This window comes from Lynx canadensis, chromosome B4 (genome assembly GCF_007474595.2).
Source record: "Lynx canadensis isolate LIC74 chromosome B4, mLynCan4.pri.v2, whole genome shotgun sequence".
Taxonomy (NCBI): Eukaryota; Metazoa; Chordata; class Mammalia; order Carnivora; family Felidae; genus Lynx; species Lynx canadensis.
In genome coordinates, this window is record NC_044309.1 from 59,561,160 (window position 1) to 59,577,955 (window position 16,796).

Here is a 16,796-nt window from a genome sequence, read left to right on the forward strand (position 1 = left end):
AGATTCATTCATTCCCCATTCCTATGGAAACAATTATACCTCTTGGCATGAGCGTAAACACAAACTTTGTAGGGGATGGCACATCTGACTCGACATGTGATGTGATTATGAAAACCCAACCTTATTCTAAGGAGACCTCATCATTTACTCAGTTACATGATTTATCTGTTTCCTTCCTTTCCGAGCTTCCCAAACTTGCAAAGTCCTCTAGGTACCAGAAGGTATGAGCTCAAAGATTATAATGCATGTTCTTACTCACTGGTACTCAGGCAGAGAATATTTAGCTCACAGCAAATTTTTAAGAACTAGCAAACCTTTGCCAGGTAACATGGTGTTTAACCTGGATTCTACTGAAATGGTGTTAAATCACCCACATAACTCCAAAAACTCCATATCTTGCTTAGTCCCATAAGCAAGATATGGGACTACTGGGGCACCTGGGTGGTCAGTCTGTTAAGTGTCCAACTTTGGCTCAGGTCATGATCTTGTAGTTCCTGAGTTTGAGTCCCACATCAGGCTCTTTGCTGTCAGCACGGAGCCTGCTTTGGATCCTCTGTCTCCCTCACTCTGCCCTTCCCCCAGTTGTGCTCTCTCCCAAAAATAAATAAACATTAAAAAAGATATGAGACCTCTTATGACATTAACAGTATACAAGGCAAGTTTGTAGCAGTTGGTTAATTTTCTATTTGCTCTATTTTTCAGTGAATCTTTATAGTAACAAGCAGTAACCAGCAAATGTTGGTTAAAATATTAAGATTAAAATAGAGTACCTAAATGTTAACTGCAGTGAAATTATGAGTTTTTAACGTCCTTTTCCATATATTTTCTGTATTTTCCAATATTTCTACAAGGAACATAGGCATTTTCAGGAGGAAAAAAAAATAAGAATATACTACATAAGAAATCAACAAATACAGTATTATCTTATGCCCTATACAAATTAAATACAATATTCAGATATATCAAAGTTTCACAATCCTGTAAGGAACTTCAAGCTATCACTTACACTATGCTCTGTCTACATATTATCATTCCTAAATTATTTCAGAAAGACACTAATCATAAGACATTGCAACCTTATGGTCCATCACAGATAAATCCTTGCTAACAAACTCAATTTCTATTGGTAAAGTTAAGACCATCATTTTTCATTTAGCTTCTGTCTCATGGAATACTGTTAACACCTGCAGTACTGTGATTAAGAATTCAGTATATATAGTCAGACAGGAGTTCAAAATCTAGCTCTATAATATACTATGTGTATGACCTTGGATAGTTACTTAATTTTATTATTTCATTTTAATCATTTATACAGTGAGGATAACAGTTATACTAGTATATTTATTGTGAAGATAAAATATTCACTTAGCAGAATGCCTAGTATATGGTGAATGTTTATGATATACAAGCTGTTATCCCTGGATTAAGATAATCCACATCAGAATGATTTTCTTAGAACTTGTTTCATATGAAAACCTACTTGTATGGTAACTTTCATGGACAATATTTAATTCTGGGGGATTTACTATGTTTGAAGTAAGCATCTCAATTAAATAGATGCTCACCATTTTATCTGGATTCACTACAGAGTTTCCAGAAACATTATTTAGACAAGGTGCAACCAGTTTGTCTTTCAATAAATATGAATTGCTTCAAGCAAGAAAGATTCTGGCAACATGTGCTCTCCACTCTGAATCTCAAAAACCTGAGGACATGTCACACCCAGGTAAGCATTTCTATCATCAAGGAATGGTAAGGCTAATGAAACCTGAACCTGTTTGAAGTCATCTCCCTAGGAGTCAGAACATATACTGTTAACTAGTCTCATGAAACATGCAGCAATGCTCAGGTCTCACTTTAAAAAAAGTCTTTTTGTTCATCAAGTGAGTGCCCTATTCTCTCTTCTAGATTCAGTATTCTTTTTCCGGTAGCATGACACTCCGCATCTTGCCAACTTGGTGCTACCCACAATATCTAACATTTTTTATTTTATTTCATTATCTGAGAGACAGAGAGAGACAGAGAGCAAGCAGGGGAGGGGCAGAGAGAGAGAAGGAGACACAGAATCCAAAGCAGGATCCAGGCACAGAACCCTGTGCAGGGCTCGAACTCACAAGCTGTGAGATCATGACCTGAGCCAAAGTTGGATGCTCAACCAACTGAGCCACCCAGGCACCTCAGCTACCCACAGTATCTAAAGCAACCTACCCTTGTTGTATTGCAGCATATCCCCATTTTTCTGATAATAAGTCACTCCAACTTCCTTCTCAGACAACCCCACACCATGCCAATGCTGAGCTTCAGTTTCTCTCCAGCTTCTTTGAAATTAAATGTCTTAATTTAGTTAGTTAATTACAGCAAGAACTAGCTCATTTCTACATCTTTGTTCAATTATATGACTTTTATATGCTGAACTTTAAAAAAATTGCCCCATTTAGGGGAGCCTGGATGACTCAGTTGGTTAAGTGTCTGACTTCTGCTCAGGTCATGATCTCATGGTTCATTGGTTCGAGCCTCACATTAGGCTCTGTGCTGACAGCTCAGAGCCTGGAGCCTGCTTAAGGTTTTGTGTCTCCCTTTCTGCGCCTCCCCTGCTTACACTCTGTCTCTCTCTCTCTCCAAAAATAAATAAACATTAAAAAAAAATTTCCCCATTGAGCTCTTAACCACACACACACACACACACACACACACACATACACACACACAATCAGTTTAGGAATTTGGGCCCGCTGCCCCCAGCCCAGATTTGGTTACTTGATGAGCTAATTTCAAGATTTTCTTCATACTTAATTTAAGACTGAAAGAATTAAGAAATTTGGAAACTAACAAGTTCTATGAATATATTAAAGCAGCGTCAAGCCAAAATGCAAAATCTATTAACTGATTATGAGGAAAGATTAAGAAGGAAAGAAGAGGGAAGAGAAGAGGGAGAAAGAAAATGGTAGAAGAAGGTCTGACTGAGCTTGAGACGAATGAAACTGACTCTTGAGTAGATGGAGGCAGTATCCCAAATCAAAGGCTAAAAACAGAGATGAAAGAAGTCAGTCTCTTTCACTCATCTCTGGGGCTACTTATGTGGTACCCAAACACAAGGTGGCCTACTAATGCACACATATATCTACTGAGTATCAATAGATGCATTCCCACTTTCCTATGCAAAGCAGGTCAAAAATGAATATGGTGAAGCAAGTCAATCATCAAGACATCCTTCAACATTTAAATGAAGACTGGTATTTGTTGATATTTGTTGAAATTGGTTTCTTGTGTGCTCCTTCTAGGTCAAACCAACACATTTCCAAAAGTTGTTCATCCGATTCAATTGATAACATCAACTATTGGGCACAGACTTCATTTCCCAATCCTTCATGACACATTTTATGATCTGGAAGATGGCAACTCAGCTCACTTGATACTTGCCATAAAATCAGCAAATGAATATCCTTCAGGCCCAGACAGCAGGCTGCAATTTAATGCTTCTCATCAAATACTACATGGATACCCCCCCTTTGAATGGATTTTAATTGTTTCCCTCAGGAATTGATTCTTTATGCCAGATTCTGGGGCCCTGGCTGCTCAGATGCTTTTCACCATTGAACTGAACCTGCCCAGAAATACTCCCTGCCACAGTTAAACACTCCATGCACAAAAAACAGTTTCTACCCATTTGTAAAGAAAAGAGAGAGGGTTGGTTTTTTGTTTTTTGTTTGTTTGGTTGGGGTGTTTTTGTTTTTTTGTTTTTTGTTTTTTTGTTTTTTTGGGTTTTTGGGGGGGTTTTTTGTTTTGGCTAAACTCACTGACTAAATTCCACTGACCCTGAACAAATTGTATTAATGACCCTGAGACCAGGGTCTACTATTACATCCTGGTATAACAGTGCTTTATGTTTAGCCAATGGCAGTGTTCTGAAATGGTGTCCTAACAGAAAAATCCAGGAAGTGACCTTTAACCTACAGAGGGAGGCCTGATAGAAATGTCCATCCAAACTTTGCATATGCTATGTTACCAGAATACAAAATTAGCACAACAGAGAACATGACATATAGTGGGATCTGCCTGATTCTGGAGGCAGTGGGTCATTAATTGAAAACAGCATTCTTGCTTCAATTAGCATAGAAAATAGCCCCTAGATTAGAAATATCTTTCTGGCTCTGTTGGTAAGTGTATGTACACTGACTGGTAACAGCAGAAAGTGTAGCTTACCATTCCTGTAAGAAATAGAAGACTTTTCTTTTACCTCTGTCCCAGGTGTTTCAAGGGGGAAATTTAGTAAGTGATACTAAGGCCTTAAGATATCTTCAAGGTATTAAGGCCTTGAAAGCTACCTCTAATGGGTATGAAGCTCTGCCTTCCCCTCAGTGAGGGAGAGTGTCTTCCCAGAGTCAGCCTTACAGAGAAAATGTAATCCCGGCCACAGAAACAAGAGCCACCATTCTCCCAGCCTCCAAAATATCAGCTCCTGTTACATTATGAAATGGAATCATTAGCCAGAGGAAAAGTAAGTAATGTTATGAGAAATCCACACGCATCAACAACTGCATAAGAAACAGGGCTAATTGATACAGAAATTAGGTAAAATAAACAATTGATGAATCAAATTGCCAGAGAATGAGCAATAAATAATTTTATCCTCTGTGTTAATTGTATTAACACACTACCAGTTAACTCTAATCACTTATTTTGCCTTGCAAACTTGGATGGCCCATTGCAAATTTATCTCCCCAGGCCACCACTGCCATAAACAAATCATGTAAAGACTCATCCATTAAGAAAAGAAATTGCACCAGTGGCAACAGCATCTCCCAATGTGAAAAATGCCATCGATTGCCAACTCAAGTCAATCATTACAATCTTCAGCACAAAGACACAAATAATTTAACACTAAATAATAAATTCTATAATAGGTTAAAGTTTTACTATATATGAGCAAAGAATTATTAAATATTTATTTCTCCATTTTATTTTTACCTTTAGCATGCTAACAAACTCATCATATTGATTTTAAGGCTACCAAAAAATAACAAACCTTCCCTCAATTCTGTTCTCTCATAACAGGCAAGGATACTTTTGTTACAATGCCTCTGAAACAGCTGACCACACTTACATCCCCTACTTCTAACTTCCTTCAAGTAATAACTCAATAGCTGCAATGTACTTTCTACTTCTACCATTCCATGGAAATGGTTTTTTGGAAGTAATTGTCAGCATCTTGGCTCACGTATCCTTTGGCTGACCTTCTCTTAGACTTCAGCCTTCTGAACATCTCTACAGGTCCTATGACATTTCTTTATTTCTACCACGCTGACCTTTATTTTTCCTTCTCTTCTACCCCTTTAAACATGATCCACAATGACTGTCCTTGAACTTGGTAAGTACATAAATGTAATATGATGCCAGTTTTTAAATAAGGACAATATTTTCCCCCTCCTTTTAATATTCTAATTTAAATAAGTTCACTATTATCCCATTTCTTACAAAGGAAGAAATTATAGGGGCATTTTAACTCAATATCACTTTTTCTCCCTTAGAGCTTTTCATTTTCAATTGACTCAGAGCAACAATGGAATTAATTTAAAATGTTACAAATAAGGGGCGCCTGGGTGGCTCAGACAGTTAAGTGTCAGACTTGGGCTCAAGTCACAACCTCACAGTTTGTGAGTTTGAGTCCCTCATCTGTGCTGCCAGCTCAGAGCCTGGATCCTGCTTTGGATTCTGTCTCCCTCTCTCTGCCCTCCCTCTCTTGCTCATGCTCTGTCTCCCTCTCCCTGTCTCAAAAATAAATAAGCATTAAAAAAAATAAAATGTTACAAATAACACTTCTAAGCAGACACTAAATTAAGTTTTCACCTTTCACTAGAAGGAAATTATTTCAGTATTCACAACTTCCTACATTTATAGTTTCTGTTGAATATTCAGACAGGATATAAAGACAAATATATGTAGTGAAGCATATGAAATTGCCAATATTCGGTTATGTTTTTTAAATAAAAATGGCAATTTCATATGGTTCAGTAGAATATGTTCATTTTAATTATGGAAATAGAGATAAATGGAATAAAACTTGATAAGTATAAATGGAGATCCCAGAGTCTCCTAAATTAAATCTAATCCTTCAAATCTTCACAATATTATGGAAATTTCTAGATTTGCTCACGTTAGCAACATGTCCATAACAAAATTAGCATCTGGACACTTTTGTCCTCTACATAGGTGCAATTGTACTAGTAACTTTAATTGAAATGTGCCAGTAATAACAAGGCAAATAACTCAGTGCTTCATAAAACAATCTTGAACAAAATACCATAGACTGTTTTTTCCTCAACTAAGGGTACCTAAGTGTACCATAAAGTCAGGAATATAGAGCAATATTCAAGAATTCAAACACTTGGTGACCTTCCTCCAAAACTAAGCTGTTGTATCGTTCAGGTTGATTCTTAACACTTACATGAAGCATCAATGTCAAGCAATCCACACATTAAAAAGTCTATGCTATATTAAGTTATAATGATGTTTGTGCATAGCCATATGGTGATTTTGAACAATATTCAAATAAAATGGAACTTTGTGGGGTAAAATCTCACAATATTTATGACTGTAATATTTTTGTCAAACATATGTGATAATAAGAGGATTGTGAATATTGTGTATTACACTATGATTACAAAAATAAGGGAGATTTAAGTTGGTAGCATCTTTTTCCCACCTTTATTGAAATATATTTGACATAGGGACACCTGGGTGACTCAGTGGGTTAAGCATCTGACTTTGGCCCAGGTCATGATCTCGCAGCTCATGAGTTCCAGTTCCATGTCGGGCTCTGTGCTGACAGCTTAGAGCCTGGAGCCTGCTTCTGATTCTGTGTCTCCATCTCTCTCTGCCCCTCCCACACCCGTGCTCTGTCTCTCTCTCTTTCTCTCTCAAAAATAAATAAACATTTTAAAAATATTATTTAAAAAAGGAAATATAATTGACATAAAATATTGGGTAAATTTAAAGTGTACACTTGATTTAATGCATATATATATTGCAAAATGATTACCACCATAGCATTAGCTATCATCTCTATCACATCACATAAATACCATTTCTCTTTTGTGGTGAGAACATTTAATATTTACTCTCTCAGCAACTTTCAAGTATATAATACACAGTATTACTAATTATAATCACAATGCTGTGCATTAGATTCCCAGAACTTATTCCAGTCTTATAACTTGAAAAGTCTGTATCCTTTGACCAGCATTTCCCTATTTCCCACCAAGCCCCAGCCCTTCCATTCTCTATGGAGATGTAAGACATATCATGCAGTATTTACCATTCTCTGTCCTACTTATTTCACTTAGCATAATGCCCACAAGGCCCATCCATGTTATCTCAAATGGCAGAATTTCCTTCATTCTCACGACTAATATTTTATTATATATAAATAACATATCTACTTTATCCATTTATCCATTGATGGACAGTTAGGTTGTTTCCATATCTTTGCTATTGTGAATAATGCTGCACTGAACATGGGAGTGCAGATATCTCTTCAAGATTAGGTTTTTATTTCTTTTGGATACATACCCAGAATTGGATTGCGGGATCATATGGTAGCTCTATTTTTAATGTTTTAGAACCTCCATATTGTTTTCTACCATGGCTGCACCAATTTACACTCCCACCAACAGATTTATAAGGGTTGCATTTTCTCCACATCTTCTTCAATACTTACTAACTTTTGTCTTTTTAATGATAGCCATTCTAACAGTTGTGAGGTGATGTCTGATTGAGATTTTGGCTTGCATTTCCCTGGTGATTAGCGATGTTGAGCATCTTTTCATGTACTGTTGGCCATACGTATGTCTTCTGTGGAAAAATATCTGTTCAGTCTCTCTTTGCTATTTTTATGAGGTCTTTATATTTCTTATTAACTCCTTATCAAATCTATGGTTTGCAAATATTTTTTTCCCATTCTGTAAGGTGCCTTTGCATTTTATTGTTTCTTTTGCTGTGTAGAAGCTTTTTTAGATTGATACAATCCCACTTGTTTGGTTTTTTTTGTTTGTTTTTGTATTTGTATTTTTGTTTTTGTTGCTTGTGCTTTGGTGATCATATCAAAAAAATCATTGCTAAGACTAATGTCAAGGAATTTTTTCCCTTCTTTTGTGTGGTGTTCTATGGCTTCGGGTTTATGTTTAAGTCTGAAATCCATTACAAGTTAGATTTCATGAGGTAGGGGGCCAATGTCATTCTTCTGCACGTGGATATCCACTTTTTCTAAACATCATTTATTAAACAGACTAGGCTTTCCCCATTGAATACTCTTGGCTCCCTTTTACAATATTAGTTGACCATATCTGTGAGGGTTTATTTCTGAGCTCTCAATTCTGTTCTGTTGGTCCATGTGTCTATTTTTATGGCAACAACTATACTGTTTTGACTAAATAGGTTTGTAGTGTAGTTTGAAATCAGGAAATGTGAGGTCTCCAGTTCTGTTCTTTCTCAAGATTGATTTGGCTACTCAATATCTTTTGTGGTTCCATACAAATAATACAAACTGTTTTATTTCGGTGAAAATAAATTTTTCACCATTGGAATTTCATAGGGATTGCATTGAATCCATAGATGGCTTTATGTAGTATGGACATATTAAAATTGTTAATTCTTCCAACCCATGAACACGAGATATGTTTCCATTTTTTGTGTCTTTTTCAATTTCTTTCATCAATGTATTATAGTTTTCAGTGCATAGAACTTTCACCTCCTAGGTTAATTTATTCCTAAGTATTGTATTCTTTTTGATGCTACGGCAAATGGGGATGCTTTATTTACTTTTCAGACATTTTATTGTTAGTGTACAGAAATGTAACTGATTTCTGTATGTTGATTTTTTATCCTGAAACTTTACTGAATTCTTGATTAGTTCCAGCAAGATTTTGGGTGGAATCTTCTGGATTTTCTATATATAAGATAATATCGTCTGCAAACAAAGATAATTTTGCTTCTTTCTTTTCTGATTTGGGTACCTTTTATCTCTTTTTCTTGCTTGATTTATCTGGCTAGGACTTCCAGTACTATGTTGAATGAGTGATGAGAGTGGGTACACTTATCGTGGTCCTAACTTAAAGGAAAAGCTCTGGACCTTTCACCATTAAATATGTTAGTGGTGGGTTTGTCATATATGGCCTTAACTATGTTGAGATACATTCCTTCTATACACAATTTGTTGAGCATTTTTGTCATGAAATGATGTTTTATTTTGTCAAATGCTATTTTACATCTATTGAGGTGATTTTTATCTTTCATACTATTAAGGTCATGTATCACATTTATTGATTTGTGTATATTGAACCATTTTTGCATCCCAGGGATAAACCTGACTTGATCATGGTGTAAAAATAATCCTTTACTGAATATACTGTTGTATTTTATTTGCTAATATTGTGTTAATATTTTGTTGAGAATTTCTATCTATATTCATCAGATGTAGTTTTTTTTATAGTGTTTTTATCTGGCCTTAGCATGAGGATAAGGGGGCCTCATAGAAAGAGTTTGGGAGTGTTCTCTCTTCTTCATTTTTTTGGAAGAGTTTGAGAAGGATTTGCATTACTTCTTTAAACCTTTGGTAGAATTCACCAGTGAAACCATCTGGTTCTGGGCTTTTCTTTGTTGGGAGGTTTTTTATTACTGATTCAATTTCCTTGTTATTGGTCTGCTTGGATTTTCTATTTTTTCATGATTCAGTCTTGGTACATTATATGGTTCTAGGGATCTACCCATCTCTTCTAGGTCATCCAATTTATTGGCATATAATTGTTCATAGTAGTCTCTTATTTATCTTTTGTATTTCTGTAATATCAACTGTAATGTCTCCTTTCATTTATAATTTTATTTGAGTCTTATTTTCTTAATGTAGCCAAAGATTTGTCCATTTTTTGTTTTTAATAAACCAGTTTTGAGTTTTGTTGATTCTATTGTTTTTCTCACCTCTATTTCACTTATTTCTGCTCTGATCTTTCTGCTAACTTTGGACTACAATTGTTCTCCTTTTTCTAGTTCCATGAGGTGTAAAATTAGATTGTTTTTTTGACATCTTTTTTTTCTTAATGCAGATGTTTATCACTGCAAACTTCCCTCTTTTGCATAATAGCATAAGTTTGTGTATGTTGTGTTTACATTTTCATTTGTTTCAAGATATTTTTTTATTTCTCTTTTGATGTCTTTGACCCATTGGTTGTTCAGGGATGTGTTAATTTCCACATATTTGTAAATTTTCCAATATTCCTTTTGATATTGATTTCAGTTTCACAACATGGTGGTCAAAATAATACATGTTGCATGATTTCAACCTTCTCAAATTTGTTAAGATTTGTTTTGTGACCTATCATGTGCTCTATCCCAGAGAATGTTCCATGTGGCTTAAGAAGAATGTATATTCTGCTGCTCTTGGATGTAATGTTCTATATATGTCTGCTGGTGCATTTGGTTTAGAATATAGTTCCAGTCAAATGTTTCCTTTCCATCCAGTCAGTTTTGTCCATTGTTGAAATTGAGAAATTGAAATACCCTACTGTTATTGTATTGTTATTTCTCCCTTCTGGCCACTTAGTACGTGCTTAATATGTTTAGTTTGATTTGGAGTGCATATGTATTTAAGATTGTTATATCTTCTTGATGAATTGACCCCTTTATCATTATGCAATAAACTCCCTTGTCTTTTGGTACTGTTTTTGGCTTAGTCTATTTTGTCTGATATAAGTATCGCTACCTGCTCTCTTTTGGTTTCTATTTGTATCGGATATCTCTTTCCATCCTTTCACTGATGAACCTTTGTGTGTCTTTAAAGCTGAAGTAAGTCTCTGTTAGGCAACATATAATTGGGTCTTGTTTTTTAATCCATCTAGCCACTCTATGTCTTCTGATTGGAGAATTCAATCCATTTACATTTAGAGTGTTGATAGGTAAGGACTTATTAATGTCATACTATTGTTTTCTGGCTGTTTCGTACTTTTTGCATTCTTTTCTTCCTCTCTTGCTGCCTTCCTTTGAGAAATGATGATTTTCTGTAGTGGTTTGCTTTGATTCTCTTCTCTTTTGTGAATGTACCATAGGTTTTCACTTTGTGGGTATTATGAAGCTTACATAAAATATATGTATATCAGTGTATTTTACACTGACAATAACTCCAATCACATACATCTCTATGCTTTGACTCCTCCCCCTTTTGGTTTTGATGACAAAATTTACCTCTTTTTGTATTCATTAACATATTATTGTAGCTATAGTTATTTTTAATATTCTTGACCTTTAAGTTTTATACTAATGTTAACACTCCATCATATTATAGTATTAGAATATTCTGAATTTGATTATATACTTTCCTTTCCCAGTGTTACATATTTTCATGTTACTAATTAGCATCCTTTCATTTCAGCTTGAAGAACTCCTTTCAGCATTTTTCATAAGGCAAGTCTAGTGGTGATGAATTCCCTCAACTTTTGTTTGGGAAAATTCTTTACTTCTCCTTCATTTCTGAAGGACAGCTTTGCCACAGTGTATTCCTGTTTGGCAATTTTTGTTTCTTCTTTCAGCACTCCTGATAGATCTCACTCTCTTCCAGCCTATAAGGTTTCTGCTGAGAAAGACTTATGGGAGTTAACTTGAAAGTTACAAGCCTTTTTTTTTTCTCTTGCTCCTTTTCAGTTTCTGTTTTTGACTTTTTTAGAGTTTTAGTATAATGTATCTTGGAGAAGATCTCTTTAAGTTAATTTTGCTTGGTGACTTATGAGCTTCATGAACTTGCATATCCAAATTTCCTATCAGGTTTGGGAAGTTCTCAGCCATTATATTTTTATTTTTATTTTATTTTTTTAATATATGGAATTTATTGTCAAATTGGTTTCCATACAACACCCAGTGCTCATCCCAAAAGGTGCCCTCCTCAATACCCATCACCCACCCTCCCCTCCCTCCCACCCCCCATCAACCCTCAGTTTGTTCTCAGTTTTTAAGTCTCTTATGCTTTGGCTCTCTCCCACTCTAACCTCTTTTTTTTTTTTCTTCCCCTCCCCCATGGGTTTCTGTTAAGTTTCTCAGGATCCACATAAGAGTGAAACCATATGGTATCTGTCTTTCTCTGTATGTCAGCCATTATATTTTTAAATAAGCTTGCTGTCCCCCTCCCTCTCCTCTTTCTGGAATTCCAATAATTCACAAATTGATTCTTTAGATGGCATCCCACAGACCACCTAGGCTTTCTTCACCCTTTCATTCTTTTTTCTTCATTCTCCTCTGACTGGATAATTTCAAAGTCCCTGTCTTCTCTCTTAGACACTTTCTTCTGATTGATCTCCTGTTGTTGATGCTATCACATTTTCATCTATTGAATTCTGTATCTCCAGAATGTTTCATTCTTAATGATTTTTCTTTGTTATACTTCTCATTTTGTTCATATATGGTTTTTCTGATATTGTTGAATTGTCTGTTTTCTTACAACTCATGGAGTTTTCTTAAAATAGCCATTTTGAATTCTTTGTTGGGTAAATCATATGTCTTTGGGTTCAGTTACTGAAAGATTATGGTCATCTTTGATTGTTCATGTGCCTTAAACTTTTGCATTGCTGACTTTGTTTGCTGTTGAAGTAGCTGTCAACTCCTCCAATCTTTACTAACTGCCTTTAAAAGAGTGATAGATACTGTCAGCCTTCCCAGATTCTGAGGCTATTTCAGACCTTCTATGGTACATCTGTTCCACACTTCTTGCTCCCTCTTCTGGCAAAATTTTTAAGCTTGCATGCCTTCTCTGGATCCTGCAATGCACCAGGCAGAGTGCTGTCAGCCTCTCTCATTTTTCCAGAAGTGGCTTGAAAGCTTGTTTGTGATCTCTCTTTGGCCTCCACATTTGAGCCAACTTTTTGCATGTATTCACTAGCTATCTATAGAAAGCTACTGGCAGAGTAGTTCTAAATGCAGCCATAGAAATATCCCCCCACCCACCATAGTAGAGCATAACAACAGTTCATATGTAGTATCTAAAAATGGAAATGGCAGGGGCGCCTGGGTGGCTCAATCAGTTAAGCGTCTGACTTTTGATTTCAGCTCAGGTCATGATCTTGCAACTCATGAGTCTGAGCCCCACATCAGGCTCCTCGCTGACAGCACGGAGCCTGTTTGGGATTCTCTCTCTCCCCTTCTCAAGGAGTCAAGATGGCAGAACAGCATGGAAGTGTTTTGTGTGTCTTGCGTCCATGAAATACAGTCAGACCATCACTAAACCATCCTATACACCTAGAAAACTGATTGGAGAATTAACACAACAATCTGCACAACCTGAACCACAGAATTCAGCAGTTATGCAGCACAGAGAGGTGAACTTGGGGAGTAAGAAGCTGCAGCAGACAGGGACCCACTTTTGCAAGCAGAGAGAGGATGGAGACTGGGGAGGGGGGTAGAATACGGGAAAAGCACCCTTCCCCAAAAGCAGCTGGAGAGAAAGTGGAATATTGGAAACAGCTGCAGGAACTAAACTAACAAGGGAGAAAGGAGAGGGTTTAAATTCCATTAAGACTGTAAACAAGGGGAGTGCAAAGGCTGCAACTCCACAGCTCGATACCTGGCGGTGCTCTGGTGGGAAGGGCGAATCCCCAGGAATAGAGTGGGGTCCCGGAGGTTCTCGGGCCACACTGGGGAAAACGGTTCCACTGCTGGAAGGCCATTTGGTAGACTGTTGAAGCCACCTGGTCCCAATAGACCCCAGAAAACGGCCACATTCACTGGTGCTGGAACAAGGTCGTTAAGGGTGAAGCCAGGTGCCAGATGTGTGTTGTGATTTTCCATAATCCCTGAAATGCTGCTGCTACACTATCGCGAATTTTTTCTGGGGCAGCCTGGCACATGGCCGCGGTCTCAGGCACCGGCAGCAGCAGGGTCCAGCAAGTGTTCCTGGGTGCAGCCAACATTTGGCCATTGTTCATTCGGCCATTGGTCGGTAAGACCCTCCCACAGAGGGGAAGAACAGGTCAAAGCCGCAGTCCTTCAGAAGTAAGGGGATGGGGAAAACAGCCACATTTGAGACAAAACTCAGGAGAGAGGTAGTGCCCGGGGCCTGGTCACACACAGTGAAAAAGCAGGGAGTGGACGAAAGCTGAAGACAGAGGACAGGTGCGTGATTTTTGATCAGGGAGAACAGAGTTCCGATACTAGAGACTGGGTGGCTGGGTGACGCCATTTTCACTGCTCCCGAGCATGCACATACGCACCTATGAGCGACACAACAATCCACCTCAGTAGGCTAGCAGCGCCATCTAGTGGAGAGCGGAGATGTTACACTGAGCCCCACCCAACTGGGCCAACCTCACTCTTCAAGAACACAAGTCTCACTGCCTACTTAGTTTGTGGACTATAAAGTGCTTCATAGTCTGACTTCTAGGGGAAAACAAAGTAATTTCAGTCCTATTTCAATCTATTAGCAGGTCCATCTATTCAATTTTCTTTTTTTTTTCATTTTCACTTTTCTTTTTCTTGAAAACAGAAAATTCATTTTTATTTTCAATTTTTATTAAAAATATTTTAATTTTTTTTACTATGGTTTTTACTTTTGTGTAAATTTTTTCAAATTCTATTTTACTTCCATCATTTTATTTTAGTCTACTTTAGCGTATTCACTTTTTCAAATTTTCAAACGATTTCCTTTTTTTCTTTTTCATTTCTTTTTCTTGAATGCAGAAAAACTTCATTTTTACTTTAAATTTCTATTACAAACATTTTTAATTTTTTTCTATATTCTTTACTTTTGTGTAAATTTTTCCAAATTCTATTTTACTCCCATCATCTCATTTTAGTCTACTTCAGTGTATTCATTTTTTCAAACTCTCAAATGATTCCCCTCCACCCTTTTTTTCTCTAATCTGTCAAACCACTTCCAACACCCAGAACAAAACACACCTAGGTTCCAGCATCATTTATTAGATTTGTGTGTTTAATTTTTAAATTTTAATACTTTTTTAAATTTAATTTTAATTTTTCTACCTCATTAATTCCTTTTATCCCTTCAAAATGACAAAACAAAGGAATTCACCCCAAAAGAAAGAGCACAAAGAAATGACAGCCAGGGATTTAACCAACACAGATACAAGCAAGATTTCTGAACCAGAATTTAGAATCACGGTAATAAGAATACTAGCTGGGGTCGAAAGTAGATTAGAATCCCTTTCTGCAGAGAAAAAAGAAGTAAAAACTAGTCAGAATGATATAAAAAATGCTATCACTGGGCTGAAATCACAGATGGATGCCGCAGTGGCAAGGATGGATGAAGCAGAGAATCAGTGATATAGAGGACAAACTTATAGAGAATAATGAAACAGAAAAAAAGAGGGAGATTAAGGCAAAAGAGCATGATTTATGAATTAGAGAAATCAGCGACTCATTAAAAAGGAACAACATCAGAATCATAGGGGTCCCAGAAAAGGAAGAGAGAGAAATAGAAGTAGAAGGGTTATGTGAGCAAATCATAGTGGAAAACTTTCCTAACCTGGGGAAAGACACAAACATCAAAATCCAGGAAGCACAGAGAACTCCCATTAGATTCAACAAAACCCAACCATCAACAAGGCATATCATAGTCAAATTCACAAAATACTCAGGCAAGGAGAGAATCATGAAAGCATCAAGGGAAAAAAAGTCCCTAACCTGCAAGGGAAGACAGATCAGGTTAGCAGCAGACCTATCCACAGAAACTTGGCAGGCCAAAAAAGGAGTGGCAGGATATATTCAATGTGCTGAACCAGAAAAATATGCAGCCAAGAAATCTTTATCCAGCAAGTCTGTCATTCAAAATAGGAGAGATAAAAAGTTTCCCAAACAAAAATTAAAGGAGTTTGTGACCACTAAACCAGCCCTGCAAGAAATTTTAAGGGGGACTCTCCGAGGGGAGAAAAGATAGAAAGGACCAGAGAACACCACCAGAAACTCCAACTCTACAAGTATCATAATGGCAATAAATTCATATCTTTCAGTACTCACTCTAAATGTCAATGGACTCAATGCTCCAATCTCTCTCTCCCTTGATTGTAGTCTCTCAAAATAAATAAAAATTAAAAAAAAAAAAAAAGACTGCAATATAGATAAGACTGTCAACAGGTAGCATGGCCTTTGCACATTGGAAAGGGAGAAGCATAAATTGAGAGTAAAAAAGGATCCCAGTCTTTGAGGGTACATTGTGAAGACTTTAGGATCAAGAAATAAACCAGGGGGGCACCTGGGTGGCTCAGTCAGTTAAGCGTCTGACTTCTGCTCAGGTCATGATCTCACGGCTCATGAGTTCAAGCCCCCTGTTGGGCTCTGTGCTGACAGCTCAGAACCTGGAGCCTGCTTTGGATTCTGTGTCTCCATCTCTCTTGGCCCCTCCCCCACTCATGCTCTATCTCTGTCTCTCTCTCTCAAAAATAAACATTAAAAAATTTCTTTGTGGGGCAACTGGGTGGCTCAGTCAGTTAAGCATCTAACTTCAGCTTGGATCATGATCTCACGGTTCACAGGTTTGAGCCCAGTGTCAGGCTCTGTGCTGACAGCTCAGAGCCTGGAGCCTGCTTTAGATTCTGTGTGTCTCTCTCTGCTCCTCCCCCACTCATGCTCTCTCTCAAAAATAAATAATAAACATTTAAAAATTAAAAAAAAAAAGAAAGAAAAAAAGAAACCAGGGTCCCCAAGTGGGCACAAGTTGAAATCTGGGTATCAAGAATAAAACACAAAAGATCAGAACCCAAACAGAATGTATTCAGAATTGGGTTTACAGCTCCTTAAATCTTTGAGGT

General features: G+C 37.0%; 1 long non-coding RNA gene across 2 annotated transcripts in view; it reads left to right on the plus strand.

Moving 5' to 3' along the window:
• Positions 1 to 3,715, plus strand: part of LOC116738199 — a 57,938-nt gene extending 54,223 nt beyond the window's left edge. For both annotated transcript variants that reach the window (XR_004343871.1, XR_004343872.1), the window contains exons 4-5: positions 1,589 to 1,726; positions 3,282 to 3,715. This is a non-coding gene — a long non-coding RNA (uncharacterized LOC116738199). The remainder of the gene's footprint in view (positions 1 to 1,588; positions 1,727 to 3,281) is intronic.
• Positions 3,716 to 16,796: the final 13,081 nt, after the last annotated feature.